Source organism: Triticum aestivum, chromosome 5D (assembly GCF_018294505.1).
Source record: "Triticum aestivum cultivar Chinese Spring chromosome 5D, IWGSC CS RefSeq v2.1, whole genome shotgun sequence".
In the NCBI taxonomy this organism is placed as follows: Eukaryota; Viridiplantae; Streptophyta; class Magnoliopsida; order Poales; family Poaceae; genus Triticum; species Triticum aestivum.
The window spans coordinates 154738385-154762717 of NC_057808.1; positions in this window are offsets into that span (position 1 = coordinate 154738385).

A 24333-nucleotide genomic window follows, 5' to 3' on the forward strand; every position below is an offset into this window, starting at 1 on the left:
TGTGTGGCAAGATTCAACCACAAATGTGTCGTTTATTGGTTTTTCAACTATAGGAAAATGAAAGGCATGGTTGAAAAACATGACGCCTTGCATGGTGCCATGGCATGGCCTCACCATGCCCTTGGTAAAATTTCAGAACCTTTGGCTTATGTCGTCTTGCACGCTCTTTATATATCGAACCTCACCGAGGAAAGTTTCGTGTTTTCGAGAGGGAAATCACCAAGCCTGAAGTGGGTCCTAATTTACTTCGTCCTTGATTTTTTTTCTATGATGAAATCACACCATGCAGATCACCCTGTTCAAAGTTGGCACTTTCCCAGGCTCATTTACCATATTTAGGCAATTATGTGCATTTTCTAGGCATTAATTCGCATAATTAAAATTCACACAAGCGGTGCATGAAAAAGTGCACAAAGATGGTTTGGAAATTCGTGCTCATGGTATTGAGTAAATTCTCATGCGTTTTACAATGAATGGGCAGATATTTCAAGGATATGTGTGGCAAGAGTCAACCACAAACGTGTCATTTATTGTTTTTTCAACTATAGAAAAATTGAAGACATGCTTCAAAAACATGACGCCTGGCATGGTGCCATGGTATGACCTCACCATGCCCTGGTAAAATTTTGAGAAGGTTTGGCTTATGTCCTCATGCATGCTCTTCATAAATGAACCATCACCGAGGAAGTTTCGTGGTTTCGAGAGGGAAATCACCAAGTTTGAATGGGAATCCAAATTTCCTTCGTTCTTTGTCCTATAATATTTTTCTACGATGAACATACACCCTCGAGATTACCGTGTTCAAATTTGGCACTTTCCCGGGATCATATACCATATTTAGGCAATTATGAGCATTTTCTAGGCATTAATGAACATAATTCAAATTCAAACAATCGGCGCATTAAAAAGTGCACAAAGACGGTCTTCATAAATGGAACATCACCAAGGAAGTTTCATAGTTTCGAGAGGGAAATCACCAAGATTGAAGGGGAATCCAAATTTCCTTCATTCTTTGTCCTTGAATATTTTTCTATGATGAACATACACCCTCGAGATTACCAAGTTCAAATTTGGCACTTTTCCGGCATCATCTACCATATTTAGGAGATTATGTGCATTTTCTAGTCACTGATGCACATTATTCAAACTCAAATAATCGGCGCATGTAAAAGTGCACAAATACGGCCTCGACAACCATGCTCGTGGTATTTAGTAAATTATCATGCGTTTTTCAAGGAAAGGGTAGAGATTTCAAGGATATGTGTGTCAAGAGTCAACCACAAACGTCTCGTTTATTGGTTTTTCAACTATAGAAAAATGAAAGACATGGTTGAAAAACATGATGCCTTGCATGGTGCCATTGTATAGCCTCACCATGCCTTGGTAAAATTTGAGAAGCTTTGGCTTATGTCATCTTGTATGCTCTTCATAAATCGAACCATCACCGAGTAAAGTTTCGTGGTTTCGAGAGGGAAATCACCAAGATTGAAGGGGGTCCAAATTTCCTTCGTCATTGATTTTCTGCACGATGAACATACACAAAGCAGATCACCTTCTTCAAATTTGGCACTTTCCCAGGATCATCTACCATATTTAGGCAATTATGAGCATTTTCTAGGCATTAATGCACATAATACAAATTCAAACAATCGGCGCATGAAAAACTGCACAAAGACGGTCTGGAAAACCATGCTCATGGTATTTAGTAAATTCTCATGCGTTTTACAAGGAATGGGCAGATATTTCAAGGATATGTGTGGCAAGAGTCAACCACAAACGTGTCATTTATTGGTTTTTCAGCTATAGAAAAATGGAAGACATGGTTGAAAAACATGACCCCTGGCATGGTGCCATGGTATGACCTCACCATTACCTGGTATAAATTTGAGAAGATTTGGCTTATGTCGCCATGCACGCTCTTCATAAATGAACCATCACCGAGGAAGTTTCGTAGTTTCGAGAGGGAAATCAGAAAGATTTAAGGGGAATCCAAATTTCCTTCGTTCTTTGTTCTTTAGTATTTTTCTATGACGAACATACACCCTCGAGATTACCGTGTTCAAATTTGGCACTCTTCCGGGATCATTTACCATATTTAGGCGATTATGTGCATTTTCTTAGCATTAATGCACATAATTCAAATTCAAACAATCGGCGCATGAAAAAGTGCAAAAAAGGTATGGAAAACCATGCTCGTGGTATTTAGTAAATTCTCATGCATTTTACAAGAAATGGGCAGAGATTTCAAAGATATTTGTGGCAAGAGTCAACCACAAACGTGTCGTTTATTGGTTTTTCAACTATAGGAAAATGAAAGACATGGTTGAAAAACATGATGCCTTGCATTGTGCCATGGGATGGCCTCACCATGCCTTGGTAAAATTTAAGAAACTTTGGCTTATGTCGTCATGCATGCTCTTAATAAATCGAACCATCACCGAGGAAAGTTTCGTCGTTTCGAGAGGGAAGTCACCAAGATTGAAGTGGGTCCAAACTTCCTTCATCCTTGATTTTTTATCTACGATGAACATACACCATGCAGATCACCGTGTTAAAATTTGGCACTTTCCCCGGCTCATTTACCATATTTAGGTGATTATGTGCATTTTCTAGGCATTAATGCACATAATTCAAATTCAAACAATTGGTGCATGAAAAAGTCAAATAAAGACGGTCTGGGAAACCGTGCTCGTGGTATTTAGTAAATTCTCATGAGTTTTACAACGAATGGGCAAATATTACAAGGATATGTGTGGCAAGAGTCAACCACAAACGTGTCATTTATTGGTTTTTCAACTATAGAAAAATGGAAAACATGCTTCAAAAACATGACGCCTGGCATGGTGCCATGGTATGACCTCACCATGCCCTGGTAAAAATTTGAGAAGGTTAGGATTATGTCATCATGCATGCTCTTCATAAATGAACCATCACCGAGGAAGTTTCGTGGTTTTGAGAGGGAAATCACCAAGTTTGAAGGGGAATCCAAATTTCCTTCGTTCTTTGTCCTATAATATTTTTCTACGATGAACATACACCCTCGAGATTACCGTGTTCAAATTTGGTACTTTCCCGGGATCATCTACCATATTTAGGCGATTATGAGCATTTTCTAGGCATTAATGAACATAATTCAAATTCAAACAATCGGCGCATGAAAAAGTGCACAAAGACGGTCTGGAAATCCATGCTCATGGTATTTAGTAAATTCTCATGTGTTTTACAAGAATGGGCAGATATTTCAAGGATATGTGTGGCAAGAGCAACCCACAAATGTGTCATTTATTGGTTTTTCAACTATAGAAAAATGAAAGAGATGGTTGAAAAACATGAGGCGTGGCATGGTGCCATGGTATGACCTCACAATTCCCTGGTAAAAATTTCAGTAGGTTTGGCTCATGTCGTCATGCACGCTCTTCATAAATGAACCATCACCGCCGAAGTTTCGTGGTTTCGAGAGGGAAATCACCAAGATTGAAGGGGAATCCAAATTTCCTTCGTTCTTTGTCCTTGAGTATTTCTCTATGACGAACATACACCCTCGAGATTACTGTGTTCAAATTTGTCACTCTTCCGGGATCATTTACCATATTTAGGCGATTATGTGCATTTTCTAGGCATTAATGCACATAATTCAAATTCAAACAATCGGCGCAAGAAAAAATGCACAAAATGGTCTCGCAAACCATGCTCGCGGTATTTAGTAAATTCTCATGTGTTTTACAAGGAATGGGTAGAGATTTCAATGATATGTGTGGCAAGATTCAACCACAAACATGTCGTTGATTGGTTTTTCAACTATAGGAAAATGAAAGACATGGTTGAAAAACATGACGTCTAGCATTGTGCCATGGTTTGGCCTCACCATGCCTTGGTAAAATTTGAGAAGCTTTAGCTTATGTCGTCTTGCACGCTCTTCATAAATCGAACAATCACCAAGGAAAGTTTCGTGCTTTCGAGAGGGAAATCAACAAGATTGAAGTGTGGCCAAATTTCCTTCGTCCTTGAATTTTTTTCTACGATGAACATACACCATGCAGAGCACCGTGTTCAAATTAGCACTTTCCCTGGCTCATTTACCATATTTGGGCAACTATGTGCATTTTCTAGGTATTAATGCACATAATTCAAATTCAAATAATCGGTGCATGAAAAAGTGCACCAATACGGTCTGGAAATTCGTGCTCACGGTATTTAGTAAATTCTCATGCGTTTTACAACGAATGGGCAGATGTTGCAAGGATATGTGGGGCAAGATTTAACCACAAATGTGTCATTTATTGATTTTTTAACTATAGAAAAAAGGAAGACATGCTTCAAAAACATGACACCTGGCATGGTGCCATGGTATGAGCTCACCATGCCCTGGTAAAATTTGAGCAGGTTTGGCTTATGTCGTCATGCACCCTCTTCATAAATGAAACATCACGGAGGAAGTTTCGTGGTTTTGAGAGGGAAATCACCAAGATTGAAGGGGAATCCAAATTTCCTTCGTTCTTTGTCCTTGAATATTTTTCTACGATGAACATACACCCTCGAGATTACCGTGATCAAGTTAATTTGGCACTTTTCCGGGATCATCTACCATATTGAGACGATTATATGCATTTTCTAGTCATTAATGCACATAATTCTAATTCAAACAATGGGCGCAAGAAAAAGTGCACAAAAACGGTCTGGAAAACCATGCTCGTGGTATTTAGTAAATTCTCATTTGTTTTACAAGGAATGGGCAGAGATTTCAAGCATATGTGTGGCAAGAGTCAACCAAAAACGTGTCGTTTATTGGTTTTTCAACAACAGAAAAATGAAAGACATGGTTGCAAAACATGACGCCTTGCATGGTGCCATTGTATAGTCTCACCATGCCTTGGTAAAATTTGAGAAGCTTTGGCTTATGTCGTCTTGCACGCTGTTCATAAATCGAACCATCACCAAGGAAAGATTCACGGTTTCGAGAGGGAAATCACCAAGATTGAAGGGGGTCCAAATTTCCTTCGTCATTGATTTTTTTTCTACGATGAATACACACCAAGCAGGTCACCTTGTTCAAATTTTGCACTTTCCCGAGCTCATTTACCATATTTAGGCGATTATTTGTATTTTCTAGGAATTAATGCACATAATTCAAATACAAACAACCGATGCATGAAAACGTGCACAAAGATGGACTGGAAAACCATGCTCGTGGTTTTTAGTAAATTCTCAAGCGTTTTACAAGGAATGGGCAGATATTTCAAGGATATGTGTGGCAGGAGACAACCACAAATGAGTCATTTATTGGATTTTCAACTATAGAAAACTGGAAGACATGCTTCAAAAACATGACGCCTGGGATGGTGCCATAGTATGACCTCACCATGCCCTCATAAAAATTTGACAAGGATTGTCTTATGTCGTCATGCACGCTCTTCATAAATGAACAATCACCGCGGAAGTTTCGTGGTTTCGAGAAGGAAATCACCAAGATTGAAGGGGAATCCAAATTTCCTTCGTTCATTGTCCGTGAGTATTTTTCTACGATGAACATACACCCTCAAGATTACCGTGTTCAAATTTGGCACTTTTCCGGGATCACTTACCATATTTAGGCGATTATGTGCATTTTCTAGGAATTAATGCACATAATTCAAATTCAAACAATTGACGCATGAAAAAGTGCACAAAAATGGTCTGGAAAACTATGCTCGTGGTATTTAGTAAATTATCATGCATTTTACAAGGAATGGGCAGAGATTTCAATGATATGTGTGGCAAGAGTCAACCACAAACGTGATGTTAATTGGTTTTTCAATTATAGGAAAATGAATGGTTGAAAATCATGCGCCTTGCATGGTGCCATGGTATGGCCTCACCATGCATTGGTAAAATTTGAGAAGCTTTGCTTATGTCGTCATGCACGCTCTTAATAAATTGAACCATCACCGAGGAAAGTTTCATGGTTTCGAGAGGGAAATCACCAAAATTGAAGTGAGTCCAAATTTCCTTCGTCCTTGATTTTTTTATCTACGATGAACATACACCATGCAGATCATCGTGTTCAAATTTGGCACTTTCCCGGGCTCATTTACCATATTTAGGCGATTATGTGCATTTTCTAGGCATTAATGCACATAATTCAAATTCAAACAACCGGTGCATGAAAAAGTGCACAAAGATGGTCTGGAAAACCTTGCTCATGGTATTTAGTAAATTCTCATGAGTTTTACAACGAATGGACAGATATTTCAAGGATATGTGTCGCAAGAGTCAACCACAAACGTGTCATTTATTGGTTTTTCTACTATAGAAAAATGGAAGACATGCTTCAAAAACATGATGCCTGGCATGGTGCCACGTTATGACCTCACCATGCCTTGGTAAAATTTGAGAAGGTCTGGCTTATGTCGTCATGCACGCTCTTCATAAATGAACCATCACCGAGGAAGTTTTGTGGTTTCGAGAGGGAAATCACCAAGATTGAAGGGGAATCCAAATTTCCTTCGTTCTTTGTCCTTGAATATGTTTCTACGATGAACATACACGCTCGAGATTACCGTGTTCAAATTTGGCACTTTTCCGGGATCATCTACCATATTTAGGCGATTATGTGCATTTTCTAGGCATTAATGCACATAATTCAAATTCAAACAATCAGCGCATGAAAAGTGCACAAAAACGGTTTGGAAAACGATGCTCATGGTATCTAGTTAATTCTCATGCGTGTTACAAGGAATGGGCAGAGATCTCAAGGATATGTGTGGCAAGAGTCAACCACAAACGTGTCATTTATTTGTTTTTCAACTATAGAAAAATTAAAGACATGGTTGAAAAACATTATGCCTTGCATGGTGCCAGGGTGTGGCCTCACCATGCCTTGGTAAAATTTGAGAAGCTTTGGCTTATGTCGTCTTGCACGCTCTTCATAAATCAAACCATCACCGGGGAAAGTTTCATGCTTTTGAGAGGGAAATCACCAACATTGAAGGGGGTCCAAATTTCCTTCGTCCTTGACTTTTTCCTCTTCGATGAACATACACCAAGCAGATCACCATGTTCAAATTTGGCACTTTCCCGAGCTCATTTACCATATTTAGGCGATTATGTGCATTTTCTAGGCATTCATGCACATAATTCAAATTCAACCAACTGGTGCATTAAAAAGTGCACAAAGATGGTCTAGAAAACCATGCTCGTGGTATTTAGTAAATTCTCATGCATTTTACAAGGAATGGGCGGATATTTGAAGGATATGTGTGGCAAGAGTAACCCGCAAACGTGTCATTTATTGGTTTTTCAACTATAGAAAAATGAAAGAGATGGTTGAAAAACATGATGCCTGGCATGGTGCCATGCTATGACCTCACGATTCCCTGGTAAAAATTTGAGAAGGTTTGGCGTATGTCATCATGCACGCTCTTCACACTACAAAAAAAAAGACACTTCCGGGATCATACGTGTTTGTGACAGTGGGTCACGTTTTCTGTCATGCATGTACATCCATGACAATTCTATGACAGAATCAAGATAGTCATACCTGTGTTGTCGTAGAAGTGTTCCATGACATTACCAAAATTATCATCACGGAAGTGTCCACTTCCATGATGATAAATCGCGCATCGTAGAAGTGCTTTCGTCAAGGGTGACCGACATGTGGCATCCACCATAACGGGACGCTGTTAAGCTATCGGGTCCGGTTTTGGATCCGATAACCCGCTAACAGCAACGGCCAATGCCGATTTTCCACATGTAAGATTCTCATTGGCTGACGGAACCACGTGTCAGCTCCGCGTTGTCACAAGTGTCACTCATCCAATGGGCAAGATGCACCTATGATACGTTGACACGTGGACCGGCCCAAAAGTGGCCCATAAAGATTAAATGGGCCGGCCCAACCAAAGGCCCACAAGATTTAGCGGGCCATAATGGGACAGCCCAGCTAAAGGCCCACAAGATTTTGCAGACCATAATGGGCCGGCCCGGCTAAAGGCCCAATATTCTCAGTTAAGGCCCGTATGGCTAGTGTCAAATCGGCCTATCAACGACCCGTCCTAAACTTGTCATCATCGCGGCCCATGGTCACTTCTGGCCCGTTAACAGTCCTCTAAGAATTTGGGCCGAATTACGGCCCGGTGTGTTTCTGGCCTGTTAAAGGTCCTGCTTCATTTGGGCCCATTTATAGGCCATTGAAACTTTCAGCCCATAAACGACTATGAAGGATATGGGTCATATTCGGCCATGTCTAACATTCGGCCTGTTAGAGGATCACTACAGATTTGGGCCACTTTCAACCTGTTGTGACTTTCGGCCTGTTAACGTCGGACGAAATTCATGGGCCATATGTGGCCCAATGCCACATCGGGCCTACTAACGGCCCATATAAAAATGACACTAATCAAGCCCGACCGAACTTCCGGCCTGTTAAAGGCCCGTGTGTAGGTCGGCGCATTTATGGCCCATATGAATTTTGGCCTGTGGATGATCCGCATTGTAAATGGGCCACCATTTCGGCCTGCTAAGAACAGTGGGTTATTTGGCACAATCAGGGCCAAATCTTACTTTCGGCCTATTAAAGGCCCATGTTTTTTATGGGCTCGAGATATTTACACATGTAAACGACCTATTATTATTGAGGGCCCAAATTATGTTTAGGCCTGTTAAAGGCCCACTATGGGCACATGCCTAACAGAAAAATATGAAAGCTTATGTTGATCTAGGCCCAGATATTTTTAGTAGGCTACATGCAAATTTCGGCCCAGAATCGTTTTTAGCCCAATTGGAATGGGCCGGACAAATGTTGGCATGTTGGGCTCCTACGAAGCTTTCGGCCGAATACATTACTAAGATAAACCTACATTATACAAAAACAGCGTTGTAATTACTGCAGCCTTTGGCAGCACCATAAATGCTGTATCACAACAAAATAAATTCCAACCATACAACAAAAGGCATGTTGGCATAAAGTTTACAGTCCTTGCAGATAAAAGCACCATCAGATGTATAGAAGCATAGATCATTTGACCTGAGTGCTTATGTTTCAGGCTGTAGAATCTGATGGAGCAGCACGATCTTCCCCTTTTTCCGCCATTGCTCTTGAACAACGAAGCAAATGTCTGATAGTCTGGTTTCAAAACCATTCATATCTTCACGACATTTGTCAACCACTATTTTTGTTTCCAACACAACGTCCATTAGGGATTGGACTTGTGTCTGGAGCACAAATATATCACTCTGTCTAGCCGGAAGATTTTGTTCAGTAGGAAATTTGGACGAGGTTACCTTGACAATCAACCCAATATTACGCAGGAAGGTGCTTTTTGCACTATTAGTGGAGAAATACTGACGCACTGCAACAAGAGGTGACATTGTGCCTGTGGTACCCTCGTCACCTTCAGGTGGTCGTGGCTATTCAATCATTTGTTCCATAGCTTGCTGAAAGTTTGAACTTGTAGATTAGTGTACCAGATAGGTTACTAATGAGAAAAAAACAAACAAAGTAGGTTGCACGTTTATACATAACTTATTTTGGTGAACTACGGTAATACATTAGCATGTATTGTAGTGCCAACTACATAATAAAATCACTTTCGGAACATATGTCCATGTAGCATGCCTACTGTATTGTCTATTTCCTCACATTCGTTGACATCTAAGGATAAAGAGACATGGTTTAAAGTAGGATGAACATAGTATGACATCATTCGTATCATGGGCAAACAGATATAAAACAAATAGGCTATTGTATCATTGTGTGCGCACGTGAACATCACAACTAGCTTACAGATCAAGACTAAAAGAATATCCTTCATCTCTTTTAAACCATGTAAGGTGAAATGATATGTTAAGACAACTGTGTATAAAAGTGAACAGAGTAACTGACATTGGCTGCAAACCAAGCAGATAAATGAACACATCACAGTACCAATCAGTTCAAAGGCAGGAGGAGTAAGGACTTACAACAGCGGCCTGAACTGGTGTGCTCATGCCCTCATCTTGCTGGTGTGGTAATCCTTGAAGATTTGCACTGCATTCGGTTCAGGTTCTTTTTGGTCCGCACGGGTTTTCCTCTGTATTTGGAACAAGTCAATATAGATAAGATAATATGGCACAGAAAAAAGAAGGAAGTAGCAGCTATTTACAATAGCATCACAGTGTGCAATATAGCTACGAGATCCTGTTGTCTGTTGGAATTTCACTTTAGAATGGTTGGTCTTATTCTTCAAACAGTTAGCCTAGAAGAAGATACACTTGTAAGGCACATACATAAATACAAGTTTAATATGTGGTCTGATCAAATACATATACCCTACCTGATACTTTGGATCAGACCAGTGTTTAACAAGGGTTGTCCAGTCTTCATCTGTAATATATTCCACTGGAGATGTTTGGGCGATTTCATTGTTAGCCTTGCCTTCAAAGTGAGATTTTCTAAGGTGGTGCCGATACTGTCGCAGAGCAGACTGAAAAACATGAGTGCATGCTTGTTTAGTTGCATCATCTTTCGGATCCAACTTGAACCTCATCTGTTGAAAAAAGAATGTGAGTCTTATTAGGAGGAAGCTAGAAAGTATGGCATAGAGCAAGACAATATTACAAATTGCGATGAATAACATTACTTATGGATAAATGGTCAAGGAAGGTGTTAAACTGGGTATTGTCTTTCTCATTCCTGTACTGGATCCATGTTGGGAGGATACGTGCATGACACCTAACGGCAATGGCTGCCTCTGATACTAACTTGGCTGACTCTGTAGCATCACGTGGCCTTTTTAAACCTCCCTCAAAATGGATCTCCATTCTTCCTCCTTTAGATTTTGTTAATCTGTCAAGCATTATCCCTGATGTCTATTTTCGCTTGCGCCGTGGTGCTAGTTCAACAACGAATATGGAAAGTGTTAGTGCACATTAAAATGTGAGAGAGTACATATAAAGGTGCATGCAACTCCAACTCGACTCGGTCAGGTACCGTCTTGGTGTTGATGCTCATGAGGTTCATCTGATCTTCCCAAGTCCTGTTGTGTCAGTAGTGATTCGGAAGTAGTGTTAGGTGTGAATGCGGCTTGGGAACTGGCCAGTTCCGGAGCAAACGAATGAGTAACTCGTTGAGATGCTGGTACAGTTGAAGCGGATGATGCAGCTGGTGGAGCAGGTGATACTGTGTTTGTAGATTTAGCCGGTGGACTTGGACCTTCTACTGCACTATAAGTACCAACAGAATCTCGAGGGCAGATCCTTTTCCATTTCACCCGACGAGTAACACCATTCCCTACTATATTCTTTTCCTTGCCCTTTTTTTACTTTGCCATGTCAAGGCATACCCACAACACAAAAGAATAAAATCGCTCTTCAGAACTCATTGATGCATGATACAGAGAAGCAATACTTTGATGTAAGACAATCGTATGAGGATTGAATATGTAAGAAAACCAGGACGACATGACATATTCACAGCTATGTTGTGTAAACTAAGGAGAAGGATTTTCAAGAAAATAGAAGTAATGCAAGCTAGACACCATATGAAAGATGCAACCAATATCACTCTGTCTAGTTAAAAGTGTCTTCTCATAAGTGGCATTTCGAAAAGTTAGAAGCAGTACAACGTAGAAATCAATGCAAGATGCAACCACTATCAAACTGCCATGTTAAAAGCGTCCAATCATGAGTGACTAATGCGGGATACACAACAGCAGTACTTTGATGTAAGAACATGGTATGATTGATAGATGCAGTGTATTCTAGAGACAGAAAGGCATGTCATATGCACATGTATAACGTATAAACTCAGCAGGTGCAATTTAATCAAAATAGAAGAAATACAGGCTAGACAACATATGCAACATTAAACCAATTATCACATTGTCAACTTAGAGCAAGCACCTGCGATGGTGGAGTACGGGAGATGAACTCATCATGTAGACTTGGGACTTCAACTTCATTAGCAGTGGCAGTGGCAAATCTAGAGAGTCTCTGTTTCCGTCGGTCCGGAGGACCACCAACATCCCCTAACTTACTCTTTTCCGTCCTATTTTCTGATATTGCCTTATGAAGTCAAAACCAAAAGAAGATGAATAAAATTAGCTCTGCATAACTGGTTGGTGCATGATACAGACGAACACTACTTTGATGTAAGGCAAGCACAGGATAGGAGGATGGAATGTATACAAAAAAAGACAACATTGCATATTCAAATGTACGATAGGAGGATGGAATACGTATGTAAAATAGTAAGCAGAAGTCATTTCAACAAAATTAGAAGAAATTAAAACTAGGCACCATATGAACATGCAACCAATATCACTCTATCAGGTAAAAAGTGTCTCATCGTAAGTGCCATTTCAAGAAATTAGAAGCAGTACAAGCTAGAAGACAATGCTAGATGCAACCTACATTACACTCCCAAGTTAAGTGTGTCTTATGGGTAAGTGATCATTGCAGGTATAAGTTGTAAGCTACACAGATGCAATTCAACAAAATCAGAAGCAATACAAACTAGACATCATATGGAACATGCAACCACATATAACAGTTCCAAGTTAGAGCAAGCACCTGTGATGGTGGAGTAGGGGAGATGTGCTCATCATCTAAACGTATGTTCTAGAAACAGGAACATGTGTCATATTCACAGGCATTATGTGTAAAGTAAGCAGATGCAATTCAACAAAGCTAGAAGGAATACAAGCTAGACATCATATGCAACAGGCAACCACATATAATAGTGTCAAGTTAGAGCAAGCACCTGTGATGGTGGAGTAGGGGAGATGTGCTCATTGCTACCTGTTGAGCATGCGTTGGTTTTCCCTTGAAGAGGAAAGGGTGATGCAGCAAAGTAGCATAAGTATTTCCCTCAGTTTTTGAGAACCAAGGTATCAATCCTGTAGGATACTACACGCATAGGTTTCACTAGTGGCTTCCCTCAAGAAAGCATGTATTACGGTGGGTCAACAAATTACTGCGGAGCAATTGATAGAATAGTGCATAGTTAAGATGATATCTAAGGAAATGATCATGAATATAGGCATCACGTCCGTGTGAAGTAGACCAAAACGATTCTGCATCTACTAGTATTACTCCACACATCGACCGCTATCCAGCATGCATCTAGAGTATTAAGTTCATAAGAACGGAGTAACGCATTAGCCAAGATGACATGATGTAGAGGGATAAACTCAAGCAATATGATATAAACCCCATCTTTTTATCCTCGATGGCAACAATACAATATGTGCCTTGCTACGCCTGCTGTCCTTGGGAAAGGACACCGCAAGATTAAACCCAAAGCTAAGCACTTCTCCCATTGCAAGAAAGATCAATCTAGTAGGCCAAACTAAACCGATAATTCGAAGAGACTTGCAAAGATATCAAATTTTTTTCGAGAAGAATCAAATAATATTCATAGATAATCAAGTTCATAAACCCACAATTCATTGGATCTCGGGAAACACACTGCAAAAAGAGTTACATCGAATAGATCTCCAACAGAATCGAGGAGAACTTTGTATTGAGATCCAAAGAGAGAGAAGAAGCCATCTAGCTAATAACTATGGACCTGAAGGTTTGTGGTAAACTACTCACGCGTCATCGAAGAGGCCATGGTGTTGATGTAGAAGCCCTCCATGGTCGATTCCCCCTGCGACGGAGCGCCGGAAAAGGCCTCAAAATGGGATCTCACGGGTACAGAAGGTTGCGGCGGTAGAAAAGATGTTTCGTGGCTCTCCCCGAAGGTTTCGGGGCATAAGAGTGTATATAGGCGAAAGAAGTAGGTCGGTGGAGCTGTGAGGGGCCCACGAGGGTGGGGGCGTGCCTACCCCCCTTGGGCGCACCCTCCTACCTCGTGGCCGCGTCGTTGCTTCCTTGACGTCCACTCCAAGTCTCCTGGATTGCGTTTGTTCCCAAAACGGTCCTCGCAAAGGTTTCATTCCGTTTGGATTCCGTTTGATATTCCTTTTTTGTGAAACACTGAAATAGGCAAAAAATCAACAATTTGCACTGGACTTTCGGTTAATAGGTTAGTCCCAAAAATAATATAAAAAGGTATATTAAAGCCCATTAAACATCCAAAACAGATAATATAATAGCATGGAACAATCAAAAATTATAGATACGTTGGAGATGTAACAAGCATCCCCAAGCTTAATTCCTGCTCGTCCTCGAGTTGGTAAATGATTAAAAAACAGAATTTTTGATGTGGAATGCTACCTAACATAATTTTCAATGTAATTCTCTTTATTGTATCATGAATGTTCAGATCCAAAAGATTCAAGATAAAAGTTCAATATTGACATAAAAATAGTAATACCTCAAGCATGCTAACCAAGCAATTATGTCTTATCAAAATAGCATAGCCAAAGAAAGCTCATCCCTAAAAAATCATATAGTTTGGCCATGCTTCATTTTTGCCACACAAAATGCTCCCATTAGGCATAACCCCGATGACAAGCCGAGCAATTGGTTCATACTTTTTAACGCGCTTCAGCCTTTTCAACCCTTACGCAATACATGAGCGCAAGCCATGGATATAGCACTATAGGTGGAATAGCATATGATGATGGGGGTTATGAGAGAAGACAAAAAAGGAGAAAGTCTCACATTGAGGTGGCTAATCAACGGGCTATGGAGATGCCCATCAATTGATGTCAATGCGAGGAGTAGGGATTGCCATGCAACGGACGCACTAGAGCTATAAGTGTTTGAAAGCTCAAACTGAAAACTAAGTGGGTGTGAATCCAACTAGCTTGCTCTTGAAGACCTCGGGCATTTTGAGGAAGCCCATCATTGGAATATACAAGCCAGGTTCTATAATGAAAGATTCCCACTAGTATATGAAAGTGAAAAAATAAGAAACTCTCTATCATGAAGATCATGGTGCTATTTTGAAGCACAAGTGTGGAAAAAGGATAGTAACATTGTCCCTTCTCTCTTTTTCTCTCATTTTTTTGTTTAGGCTTCTTTGGCCTCTTTTTTTGTTTTGGCTTCTTTGGCCTTTTTTTATTTCATAGTTTATCCTCACATGGGACAATGCTCTAATAATGATGATCATCACACTTTTATTTACGCATAACTCACTGTTACAACTCGATACTAGAACAAAAATATGACTCTATGTGAATGCCTCCGGCGGTGTATCGGGATATGCGATGAACCAAGAGCGACATGTATGAAAGAATTATGAAAGTGGCTTTGCCACAAATACGATGTCAACTACATGATCAGGCAAAGCAATATGACAATGATGGAGGGTGTCATAATAAAAGGAACGGTGGAAAGTTGCATGGCAATATATCTCGGAATGGCTACGGAAATGCCATAATAGGTAGGTATGGTGGCTGTTTTGAGGAAGATATAAGGAGGCTTATGTGTGATAGAGCATATCGTATCACGGGGTTTGGATGCACCGGCGGAGTTTGCACCAACTCTCAAGGTGAGAAAGGGCAATGCACGGTACCATAGAGGCTAGCAAATTGCGGAAAAGGTAAGAGTGAGTATGATCCATGGACTCACATTAGTCATAAAGAACTCATATACCTATTGCAAAAGTTTATTAGCCCTCGAAGCAAAGTACTACTACGCATGCCCCTAGAGGGATATATTGCTAGGAAAAGACCATCGCTCGTCCCCGACCGCCACTCATAAGGAAAGCACTCAAAGAACACCCCATGCTACAAATTTGTCACACAACGTTTACCATACGTGCATGCTACGGGACTTGCCAACTTTATATCTCAATTTCACAATTACCCAACTAGCATGACTCTAACATTACCACCTTTATATCTCAAAACCATTATCAAGTATCAAATTTATCATAGTATTTAATGCACTCTATATGAAAGTTTTTATCATACCCATCTTGAATGCCTATCATATTAGGACTAGGTTTATAGCCAAAGCAAATTACCATGCTGTTCTAAAAGACTCTCAAAATAATATAAGTGAAGCATGAGAGATCAATAATTTCTATAAAATAAAACCACCACCGTGCTCTAAAAAACATAAGTGAAGCACTAGAGCAAAATTATCTAGCTCAAAAGGTATAAGTGAAGCACATAGAGTATTCTAATAAATTCCGATTCATGTGTGTATCTCTCAAAAGGTGTGTACAGCAAGGATGATTGTGGTAAACTAAAAAGCAAAGACTCAAATCATAAAAGGCGCTCCAAGCAAAACACATATCATGTGGTGAATAAAAATATAGCCTCAAGTAAAGATACCGATAGACGAAGACGAAAGAGGGGGTGCCTTCCGGGGCATCCCCAAGCTTAGACTTTTGGTTGTCCTTGAATTTTACCTTGTGGTGCCTTGGGCATCCCCAAGCTTAGGCTCTTGCCACTCCTTATTCCATAGTCCATCAAATCTTTACCCAAAAACTTGAAAACTTCACAACACAAAACTCAACAGAAAATCTCATGAGCTCCGTTAGTATAAGAAAACAAACCACGACCTTAAGGTACTATAATGAACTCATTATTTATTAATATTGGTGTTAAACCTACTGTATTCCAACTTCTCTATGGTTCATACCCCCCGATACTTATGGAACACAGGAAAAACAGAATCTGTCAAAAACAGTACAGTCTGTAGCAATCTGATTTGTTCGAATACTTATGGAACTCCAGAAATTCTGAAAAACTAGGACAACCTGGATAATTTGTATAATTATCTACAGCAAAAATAATTGGCAATTTATCACGTTCTGGTGAAGTTTAACAATTATTTCCGTGAGCGCAAAGTTTCTGTCTTTTTCAGCAAGATCAAACAACTGTCACCCAAGAAGATCCTATTGGTTCTACTTGGCACAAACACTAATTAAAACATAAAAACACATCTAAATAGAAGCTAGATGAATTATTTATAACTAAATAGAAACAAAAAAGCAAGAAAAAAAATTGGGTTGCCTCCCAACAAGCGCTATTGTTTAACGCCCCTAGCTAGGCATAAAAACAAGAATAGATCTAGGTATTGCCATGATAATGATAGGGCAAATCGCGAAAACTCATCTCATACTCCGTACGTTGAGCAGCAAGCTTTCTTTGCGGCAAGCAAAAACAATCAAAAGGGCTAAATTTGATGGGGCAAAAGTCCGCAAGATCAAGCTCGGGAGGTATTGGTTCCTCCTTTGGCCCCTCATATTGCACAACCAATTCATCATTATAAGCATTCTTTTGGCAAAAAGTCATGAGTCTATGTTCAAGAGGAAACCCTAACTGTCAGTGTACAAAAGTAGGGGCTCTCCTTTTTACCCCTCTACTTGTGTACGGGCAGTCAGAGCCGCACCTATGGCCACACTTAGCAGGGCAGAGGAGGGAAGCAGAAGCACAAGAGCACCAAAGCAACGCCAAGACCAGAGACACAAAGAGCAAGAGGGCGAGGTGGACTCCCCTGGCAAGACCCTTGCCGGGGCGGCCTCCGCAGCCCCGGCGAGACCCTTGCCGGGTCAACTTGCCCAATGCCAGCAGAGCGCGCCCAAGGGTTCCAACACCATCAATCACATTGGAACCAAGGCTCGGGAGGCACCTCCATGGTGGCATGCAGATCTTTATGAAGATCATAAGCACAGAAGATCCGATGAGGACCAGACGACGACGACCCTTGACAAGATCCTTGCCGATGGAATCCATGAGACCCCCGGCCGGGGACGACCGTGATGCCACGGCAAGACCCTTGCCGGGGGCCCGACAAGACCCTTGCCGAGGACACCTGCGGGGCCACAGCCAGACCCACGTCTGCCAAGACTCCACCGCCGTTCCCATACAGCTGCCAGCCCAACTATTTGGGCAGGCACCTGCGTGGCAACGTGCGGCCTCCAGGCCAACTCAGCAAGCACCTGCGTGGTGGCATGCAGATCTTCGTGAAGACCCTACCCCACGCCATCTCAGCAGCCAGCCAGCCTACGTGGCGCTGAATGCCTCGTTGGCCTGGACGCGTGTCGGAGCGAGGCAGAGCGGCGACGGACGGGACGGGCCTCGTTGCCATCCCCAATAAAGCAACACGACACCTAAGGGGCGCATTTAATGCGTCTTGTCCCGTAATGACAGGCGATAAGCTTGTACACTGTATACCTTTCCACCTCGTGTGTGCCACTGTGGCGACCCCTTTTTAACTATAAAAGGAGGCCTGAGGCGTACTAGAGAAAGATTCGTATCTTTTGGACTACGCCCGCACCACATCAGTTCGAGAGCTCAAGAACACTCAAATATACACGAAAGCAGGACTAGGGTATTATGCATCCTCGCGGCCCAAACCTGGGTAAACGATCTTTGTGCTGACTACCAGACCCGCTCTTTGCACAACCCCGCGCCCGCCAACCGTAGAAGGGATCCCAATGATTCCAGAGGTGTCGTTTCCACCGACATCTTTGGCGCGCCCGGTAGGGGGCGCAGTTGTGGAAATCTGGTCTGGTTGGAGCAGCGGCTTCATCATGGTCTTCACTCCAAGGAAGAGGATGACCAAACGAGTGGCATCATCGGCGGATGCAGTGAACGCTCACGTAGCGGTAGAAAAGCTAAGTCATGCAAAACTTTGAGCAATTCCTTTTTATATATAAGGTTATCGTCCTCGAAGATCTTGCCCTGTGTATGGAAAACGTGCACGCAATGGGGCCCTGCCACTATTGGCAACGCCCTTGCTCTGTTTCGAGTCCGCTCAACAGCTCGAGCGGCTACGCCAAGAACGGCAGGGTGACCTTCTGCAATTGGCAATGCTCTCGTTCTGTCTCGAGTCCGCTTGACAGTTCGAGCGGCCGCGTTAAGAGCAGTGAGGTGGTTTTCCTGGCAGCAAGCACACATGGCAGGCTACTGGGGATCCGTCCTCCTGGGTTTACGCGCCGGCGAGCCTACCCGATTAACGTAGGGGTGAACGTACAAAGGGAGATCAAACGGGAAAATAGCATCCATCTCGGGGCCCTGGAGTAGTTCCGCTCCAACAGGGCGGCCTCTCTGGCCGATGAGGCCTAGAAGCTTTGCCGGGGTGTCATGACCAAGGTCCTCACCAAGGTAGCGTATTGGAAGCCCAACCTACACTTCGACGCTGCGCTGGAGAGCTTGCCGGAGGATGCGGATGTCGCGGCGCTCGAGGAGCGTATCGAGCCCATCATCAGCCGTGTCCGCGGAGTGTTGCAGCGAGCTTCTCCTCACGAGCGGCAAGGTCCTCCGACGAGGAGTTTAGCTCGGCCTGGTGCTAGTGCCGAGCGGCCTTGTCTTTGGCGGCTTGCTCCTTTGCCAGCTCCTGGGCCTTCTAGATGTCGGCCTGCTTCATGACAAGCTCCAGCTTGCTCTCGGCCAGCAGGTCCTGGGCAACCTTCAGCTCCTCATGGGCTTGGCGAAACCAAGCCTATGTCTCAGCGACGCGCCTCACGAGGTCCGCCTCCGCCTTGTCCACCGCCGCCATCCTAGACTTTGCCTTGTCCAGACGGGCACGGTGGAGCGCTTGGAGCTTCTGGAAGTTGGCGCTCATGCCCCGAAGGTGCTGCTCCTCCTGGGAATCGCCGCCACTAGCGCTCGGTTCGTCGACAACCTCAAGCCCAGCAGCGGCAAGCACCTCGTCATCAAACACCTCCGCCTCGGTGGGCGCCCTGGTCATCACCGCCCCTGGTAGGTGGATGAACAAGTTGTCACTCACCTTCAGGTATTTGCCCGAGCTGGAGGCGGCAGAGGAGGAAGGTTGGTTGTCGACCGCCCCCTTCTCGGCAGCGCCCTTGCCGGCCTCCTCGGCAGTGGCCTTGCCAGCCTCCCCGGCAGGCCCTTGGCGGCGTCCTCATCGGCGGTCTTGGCGGCCTCCTCTGAAGCGATCTTGTTGGCCTCGGCCTCAGCATCCCTCATGACCTCTTCGATGACAGTATCGATGTTCTCCTGATCCGCCGAGGGAGCGTCTAGATGCCAAGAAGGAGGATGAGGTAGAGCCGAATCAAAGTTCAAAAGAAGAAGTAAGAACAGGGACAGAACACAAATAACTCACCTGTGCCAGGCTGGGAAGAAGTGGCCCCCTCCCCACCAACATTCGGTGCCGGGACGAAGCCGCCGGCACCGGGGTTCTCCTCCTCCTCCGCGCGCATGGGCTCGGTGCCTAGCACCCTTGCCGGGGACGCCCCTCGGGGCGGCGTGTTGGGGGTTTCCCTCAGTGGCTCCTCCTGCTGCCGTCCTCCTCCTGCAACCATGGCAAGGTCAGCGCCAAGAGGTCGTACCCCAACACACGTTGATAGGGAGCGAGTGGTGAACGCACGCTGGGGGCAGTGGCGGGGGCTGTTATCCGGGCTGCTCTCCGCCACCAGCGACGTACTCGAGGTACCCGCCAGTGGCTGGCCGCCCGTCGAGACCCTGGCCCTCTTCGCCACCCTCTGGGCCAGCGTCTCGACATACCTGCAAAGATGAAAACAAGTCAAGAAAAACGGCGCGGCCAGAGGGGACGAAGATGACAAAAGACAAGATACTTACTCATCCTCCGCCTCCTCTTCCACTGCCTCCGTGTCGACATCTGCAGGAGGAAGCGGGTGGAGTCCGAGGATGCTTGGGCGAAGAAGAGGCGGTCGCTTTCCTCTTCGCCACCGCGGCTTTCACCACCTTCTTTGCTGCCGCAGCCCTCGTCAGGCGCACGGACTCCCCTGGATCTCTTGCCGTTGCTCGGTCCCGCCGGGCCGGACCGGCTCGCCGGAGCTGGCCCGCTGCAGGACACACCTTTTTTCCAAGGCCGAAGGGTCGTCAGCCTCGGCCTCTTCCTCAGTCGACTCGTTGACCACATCTTCGATGAGAGGGGCCCCGGTGTCGGCGCTGCTGGCCTCCCCAGCAGACTCCGCCATCCGACAAGCTCCTTCTCCTCCGCGGCAGCCTCGGCCTCGTCCTCCACGTGGTCGGCGCTGCCGGCCTCCTTGGCAAGTGCCGCCTCTGCCGCCCTAGCGGCAATGTAGTCTAGCTCTTCCTGGGTGGTATCCTGGGTCAGCAATGGCTCAGCATGGACGTAGTTCTCCAACAGCTTGTCAAAGAACTCTTGCACCTAATCCGCCCCCGGCTCGGCCCAATTTGGGTCAAGGCCGTGCGTGTTGAACTCCGGCATCATGGAGATGCTGTCGGTTTGGCGAGAGTTGTTGCTCAACGGGACCACCCCCTCCGACAACCCAAACAAGGGCCCGTTGATGACCTTGTCGGCCTTCGCAGCCTTGCCGGTCCTCTCGGCCCTGCCGTCGCGGTACACGTAGGGCGAAAAAAGCCTCTGGCAAAAGTGGGCGTGCCCCATCACCGTGAAGTTGTGGTTCAAGCTAGGGCGAAGCCTCATGATGTCAGCCGCGTTCCTGAAAAGCCAGGCCGGCCTCCCCTTGTTATGCAGTGGGGCAATTCGGTGACGGATGAAATCAGCCCCAATCATCTCAAGGGAGAGCCACGCCACGGTGGGGCGATGGATTCTAGTGGTGGCGATCGTGAGCTTCTCATCCTTGGCGTCGACATCGCCCCAATCATCTCTACGAACTGGCGGCGCCTGGTGAACCTGGCAAAATTCCTACGGGTCCTCCTCCACAATCCAGCACCACCGGCTTCGCCACTCCTCCCACCTCTCCTTCTGAGCGCCCTCCGGATATTCCCCTTCTCCTGGCTCCTTGGGATCCAGGCGACACAACCGGAAATGGCGCCTCCCTTTTGGATACGAGGATAGAAGTAGTGGCGGAAGAGCGCTGTGCTAGGATGCACTCCGGTTAAGCCCTCGCAGAGATGGGCAAAAAGGGCCATGCACGCTACGACATTTGGAGTGAAATCCAGAAGGTGGAAACCATAGGTGTGCATGACGTCATTGAAGAAATCCGAGAAAGGGGGCAGAGCCCGTAGGAAAAGTAATCAACGAAGAAGGGGTATCGATTCGGGCCGGCCTCGGCAAAACCGGCAGGGATGATGCGCGTGGCAGGGTGCCCCATTCGTCTTGCACCCCCACATGGGCTTGAAGTTGTCCCGGAGGTGGACCGCATCAACGGTCGAAGGAAAGTAGGCTAGCTGCGCCCGCCGGGCCGCCAACTCGCTCTCCGGCACCTCCTTGCCCCCGGCGTCCTTGCCTGTTCCCTTGCCTTTGCTGGTTTTGGGTGCCATGGCGGCTGAGGGAGACAAGGGATGAGGGACAACAAAGGCGCGGCGGTGGGGAGCGAAAGCAAGAGCTTGAGAAGGAAGAGGGGAGGACGGCGGTTCGGAGATTTGAAAAGGCACAGAGGATAAATGGGCGTCGCACCTGCGGTTTCTCCTTTTTTATGGGGAAGGCGCGGGCCGCTTCGTTACCATTTACCACGATGTGACGCATGAGGGCAGCAACCGCCCCACGCACGACCCCCACGTCACGCATTGAACACGAGTCATGGGGAAGCGCGACGGGCGAGGGAATTACCGCGGTAAAACTCCGCCCCGCGTGCCCGCGCACCATTCTGGGTCCGGCCCAACAACGCGTTGCGCTGATGTGTGGCCCAGGCCCGGGGGCTCCTGTCGGTGTACAAAAGTAGGGGCTCTCCTTTTTACCCCTCTACTTGTGCATGGGCAGTCAGAGCCGCACCTACGGCCACACTTAGCATGGCAGAGGAGGAAGCAGAAGCACAAGAGTACCAAAGCAACGCCAAGACCAGAGAAACAAAGAGCAAGAGGGCGAGGTGGACTCCCCCGGCAAGATCATTGCCGGGGCGGCCTCCACAGCCCCGGCAAGAGCCTTGCCGGGTCCACTTGCCCAACGCCAGCAGAGCGCACCACCCTTGAGCCCAAGGGTTCCAACACCATCAACCACATTGGAACCAAGGCTCGGCAGGCACCTCCGTGGTGGCATGCAGATCTTTGTGAAGATCATAAGCACACAACTTCAGATGAGGACCAGAAGACGACAACCCTCGACAAGATCCTTGCCGAGGGAATCCACGAGACCCCCGGCAAGATCCTTGCCGGGGACGACCGCGATGCCACGGCAAGACCCTTGCCGGGGCCCCGGCATGACCCTTTCCGAGGACACATGCGGGGCCACAGCCAGGCCCACGTCTGCCAAGACTCCACCACCGTTCCCATATAGCTGCCAGCCCAACCAGTTGGGCAGGCACCTGCTTGGCAACGTGCGGCCTCCAGGCCAACTCAGCAAGCACCTGCGTGGTGGCATGCAGATCTTCGTGAAGACCCTACCACCACACCATCTCAGTAGCCTGCCAGCCTACGTGGCGCTGCATGCCTCGTTGACCTGGACGCATGTCGAAGCGAGGCTGAGCGGCGACGGACGGGACGGGCTTCGTTGCCGTCCCCAATAAAGGAACGAGACACCAAAGGGGCGGATTTAATGCGCCTTGTCCCGTAATGACAGGCGATAAGCTTGTACAGTTTATACCTTTCAACCTCCTGTGTGCCACTGTGGCGACCCCTTTTTGACTATAAAAGGAGGCCCGAGGCGTACTGGAGAAAGATTCGGATCTTTTGGACTACGCACGCACCACAGCTAGTTCGAGAGCTCAAGAACACTCAAATATACACCAAAGTAGGACTAGGGTATTACGCATCCTCGCGGCCCGAACCTGGGTAAACGATCTTTGTGCTGAAAACTAGACCCGCTCTTTGCACAACCCCGTGGCCGCCAACCGTAGAAGGGATCCTAGTGATTCCATAGGTGTCGTTTCCACCGACATCTTTGGCGCACCAGGTAGGGGGCGCAGTTGTGCATATCTGGTCTGGTTGGAGCAGCGGCTTCATTGTGGTCGTCACTCCAAGGAAGCACAAGACCAAACGAGCGACATCATCGGCAGATGCAGTGAACGCTCACGTAGCGGTAGAAAAGCTAAGTCATGCAAAACTTTCAGCAATTCCTTTTTATATATAAGGTTATCATCCTCGAAGATCTTGCCCTGTGTATGGAAAACGTGCACGCAATGGGGCCCTGCCACTATTGGCAACGCCCTTGCTCTGTTTCGAGTCCGCTCAAAAGTTCGAGCGGCTGCGTCAAGAACGGCAGGGTGACCTTCTGCAATTGGCAACGCTCTCGTTCTGTCTCGAGTCCGCTCAACAGTTCGAGCGGCCGCGTTAAGTGGAGTGAGGTGGTTTGCCTGGCAGCAAGCACACCCGGCAGGCTATTGGGGATCCGTCCTCAAGGCGTCGCGGCCTGGGTTTACGCGCCGGCAAGCCTACCCGATTAACTTAGGGTGAACATACAAAGGGAGATCAAACGGGAAAATAACATGCATCTTGGGGCCCTGGAGCAGTTCCGCTCCAACAGGGCGGCCTCTCTGGCCAATGAGGCCCGGAAGCTTTGCCGGGGTGTCATGACCAAGGTCCTCACCAAGGTGGCGTACTGGGACCACAACCTCGACTTCAACGTCGCGCTGGAGAGCTTGCCGGAGGATGCGGACCTCGCGGCGCTCGGGGAGCGTAT